The sequence below is a fragment of the Nothoprocta perdicaria genome, unplaced genomic scaffold, assembly GCF_003342845.1.
Source record: "Nothoprocta perdicaria isolate Ctin4 unplaced genomic scaffold, notPer1 scaffold_5, whole genome shotgun sequence".
NCBI lineage: Eukaryota > Metazoa > Chordata > Aves > Tinamiformes > Tinamidae > Nothoprocta > Nothoprocta perdicaria.
The window spans coordinates 3523301-3527676 of NW_020455754.1; positions in this window are offsets into that span (position 1 = coordinate 3523301).

Genomic DNA, 4376 nt, shown 5'->3' on the forward strand with positions numbered 1-4376 from the left:
AAAAAAAAAAAAAAAAAAAGGAAAACGTGAGGGGGCGTTTTCGTAGTTGGAGGCACAGAAACGCTTCTCGCGCCCCACGGCACCGCACCGCCGCGGCTAAAACGGCGAATAACGCTCACGCGGAAAGCTCGGGGCTGCCCTTCCCAAGATGGCGGCACCCGCCTCACGCGGAATCCCCTTCTCAAGATGGCAGCCCTCGGCGCCCGCAGTCTCCTCCCCAAGATGGCGGCACCCGCCCGCCTCGGAGCCCCACCCCAAGATGGCGGCGCGAGGGTGAAGGGGCGGGTGGCGGGAGCTGCGCGGCTGCCTGAGGCGGCCGCGCTCCCGCAGGCAGCGGGGACCGCACTGTGCGCGGCGTGGGGCAGCCAGCGGACGTGTCAGTGTGGGGCTCGTGGCACGTGGGAGCCTATGGCTCCCCGTGCGCTGGTGCTTCCTGCAAGGCCAACGTCAGCCCCCGGCCCGCTCCGAAGTGGAGATGGAGAGAGGTGTCCAGGGAGGGAGAGCCCATTCCCGGGGTGTCCCAGCATCGCAGGCCAGCCCAGAGCACCCTGTCAGCGCCATGYCCTGTAGCGTCGCCTCTGGCCCGCGCGCCAGGCGCAGCTGTACTCAGAGAACCGGCCCCCACGCTCGTGGTGGGGTCTTGGGCCCTCCCTGTCATGCTGCGGGGCAGCACTTGTTCCATGTGGGCCTTCATCCACAGAGCCTGACTGTAACGGGTGGTTTGGGTCGGTCTGACCCGCGCTCTGTGCAGGTGCGCGGGTTCTGCTGTGCAGATTATGCTAACGGGGCTAATGTGGTGAGCGCCCCTCGTATAAAATGCTGGTGCCGGCGTAGCGTGTTCCAGTTCAGCGGAGCGGGGTAAATGACGCGGGGAGAAAGCGCTTAAGCAGCGGTACCACCGCGTCTGCCCTAGGGCACTCCTCTGCGTCGTGATGACTGGGCTGCTGATAGAGTTAGGCCAGGAGAACTTCAGAAATGCAGGCCTGAATTGGTGGGAGAGCGGGAAAATGAAGAAAAAAAGAATGAGAAAGAACTTGGTATAATATGTGCATGCAGACGGGCCCCTGCGCTGCTCCTGGTGGAGCAGCTGGAGGCAGCGCTCACCCTAGGCTGACCTGAGTTGGCGTTGGGCCCAAGCTGCGCCCTGCTCTCTCTGCTCTCGGGTGCCTGGGCACAACAAGGGCTCCCCCGTGATACGGGCATCTGAGCAGCTGCCCATGTTGCTTGTCTGTGAAATAAGTTCAGCCAGAAATGCTCAAGAAATGCTCAAAGTCCTCCTGCAGGAAGGCATCTTTCTCCCTCTTTGCTGCAATCCTACCCGTCCGTACTGCAAGTGGGACTCCAAACCTCCCGTGGGGGGTCATTTGCCATTGTTGACGCCAAGAATGTCTTGTGCTGTGCAAAAACAGGCTTGAGTGGGCACTGCAAGGCTCTGCTTTGCCCTTAACCCACCCTCAGGTAACTCCCAGCTATTGCCAGCACTAGGTCCAAGCGTAACATCTTTGTCCAGAAGAGCTATCACTCAATCCAAGGCTCTTGATTAAGACCTTAAAGCTTAATGTGCACTGACCTTGCCTGACCCATTGAAGCAAACCAAACACATAGACCCTCTGCAGTCAAGATCTCTATTGACATCTTAGACTCTCGGCGCCTTTGTGCAGCTTGCTGATCCTGGGAGGACGGCAGGCAAGGCTTACCTGCCGACGTGGCCCAGCTAAATGTGTTCCTTTGCGTTAAGGATTTCCTGCTGGCATCAGAAAAGTCTCTAATACTGCTAGTGGTTGCCTTACTCCTCCTCTCTGCTAGCTGCACATCACTTCTGTCATTCTCACAGAAAATATATGAGTGCGAGGAGGTCCTCAGGAATTCTACTCACAAGGGAGTATGCACAGAGATTTTAATATGTGTAAGTCTTTGGAGCATTTTGTCTTAAGGAGCTACTGGGAGAGATTTTAATAAATGTGATTCTCTGCTGGGAAGTCAGAAGGCTGCTGTAAGTGGCACAGACTTTRTAGCTGTGAATGACGTTGCAGGGACTCCCTCCTTAGAAGAATTATCAGGGGAGATTTGTTTCACCTCTACAGCAAATAGGATGTAAATTTGTAAAGTTTTACATTAAGGCGGTCCAGCAAGTAAGTATTTTCTGGTTCCAACTGATTTAAATAGCACTCAGGAAAGTAAAGATAGTAAACATCAAAGAGGACATTTGAAAAAAAGGCAGACGGAATCCGCCAGCCCTTGCAGCGTTCTTCCCAGGCTCCATCCYGCCCTGTTCCTCGATGCCTCCTCATGGCGGTGGCTGCCTCCGCTGCGGAGCCCTCCGAGAGCAAAGGCTGCCGAGAGCCTCGCGGGGCTGAGGCACCGGCAGCCGCCCGGAGCCTCCYGGGCAGCGCGTGCGCGGGGAGGACCCGCAAGCGCCCGTGTGGGCAGCGGGAGCTGCCCGGAGAGCGGGATGGCAGGGAACCGGGCCTGCAAACGCCGTGGCGGGGAGGCCCCCAAGAGCACTCGCTGCTGCTCCGCAGGAAGCTCTGAAACCCCTCCAGTGCTGGCGCRTGTTCTGACCTCATGGGAACGTAGCCGTGAAGAGAGGTTGGTGCCATGAGTTTATCTACTGCCAAATCTCACAGCCATCTGCTTCTGATGCTTCTGCTGACCTGGGTGCCCCAGAGGSCTGGAGTCAAAAACCATCCAGTCTGGGGAGCTGCGATGAGGGCGGCCCTCCTTGCACCGCAGGACAGCAGAGGGAGGCTTCAGCCTGACCAGCCTGCTCAGGCCCTGCATTGTGGCAGACACAGGGCTCTTGGATGGAAAACTTGGCTACAGGACAATGTGGGACAAGGAAATGGAAAGTGGAAAGGGTTGTGGGCAAAATAATGACAGTAAAGCCTAGGGGAGATCTGGCCCTGGATCCCTTGGTCAGGATTGCTGAGCAGCTTGGGGGCACTGTGTTTCTTAGGGGAGCTGCCGTGTGCCCTGCAAAGCTGCCGCTTCTGGGGCATCTTCCCCCTTTTCAAGCCAAGCATCCAAGGTCCCTCCAGGATGGAGCTCCCTCAGCTATGACCAGGAGAAGAGGTTTGGTCCAGGCAGCCTCCCTGTTCCCTGGACTTCATCCCAAGGAAAGCTTCCTGTGTTCCCGGACACCAGGATAACACCCCCTGTGATCCTGCTGCTCCCCTCGTTGTTAGCAGTTTGCTGCTGTATAAGGAATCTTCCCCTTTAAATACTGAATGAGAAGCTCTTAAAATATGCATTGGTGGGACTGCTGTAATTCCAGCTGCGGGCTCCAGTGGCACTGCCCATGCCCTGATTTCTCCTGCCTTCTGCTCTAGCAAAAGTCTTGAGGGCAGGGAGTCTCCTGCASCCAGTATTGCTCAGATTTGAGGCGTTGAGTTTCTTTCCGTCTGTCTTTCCCCCTTCCCTCCTGCAAATCTCCCTTCCTTGAGAATTTTTCTCTCCCCCTTTGTCCTTTTCTCTCCTTGCTCAGCATCCGKGGCCCCGTGGGGATGGTGGTGGTTCCCCCCATGCTGCGGTGGCTGTGGCTGTGGGTGGCAGCATGAGGGAGCTGAAGGATTCTTGGGAGCAGGGCTGCCATCCCACCCGGATGGATTTCTCCTGGGGCAGGGTGGGAGGGCTGGAAAGAGGAACCATGTGTGTGCATGGAAGGCCGGGCGGAGGAGACTGCAGAGATCCTCACACCGCCCGGCAGATCCAACTGTGGAACAGATGCAACCCAGAGGCAAGGAAATGGGCAACCTCCTCTTTGGGGAGCAGACTGAGATAACAAGCGCTCCAGATGAGCTGCTAGGAAAACAAACCCCAAAAAACTGTTCAAAGCCCTCCACTGCCCGCAGCAGTGGGGAGGCAGCTTGCACCACCTCCTTTAAGGCACTGAGTGAGGTTTCCCACTACTCACTCTCAGGGGCAAATCCTTCTCTTTCTCTTTGCTCCAGGTCTTGCACGAATCCTGTTAAGTCAACAAGGGAACTGCCAGCTCTGCAGAACGCTCCTGAGGCCCAAACACCAGCCATGAAGATGCKTTTCTTCATGAAGATGCTTTCCGGCGTTGAGGACCTTCCCGTTGTCCGTGCCARCCAGGTGCCAGGTTGGGATGAGTGACAGGAAAGGCAGCAGCGGTGGCTGGAAGGAAAGTGACCTGCAGCCTAGCTGGGAAGGGTGCTCAGGCCATGGTGAGGTCAGTGCCAGAGAATATGTGCGTTTTCATTGAGAAATTCCCCAGATTTAGCTCCTAATGGGTCATTAAAATTCCAGCTGCTCCTTGGTAATCGCCTCTCCAGCCCATGGGAAACCCACAGACAGTGACGCTGCAGGCGGAATTCAGAACTCAGGCGGTGACTAAACAAAAAGGGAGCCCGGGA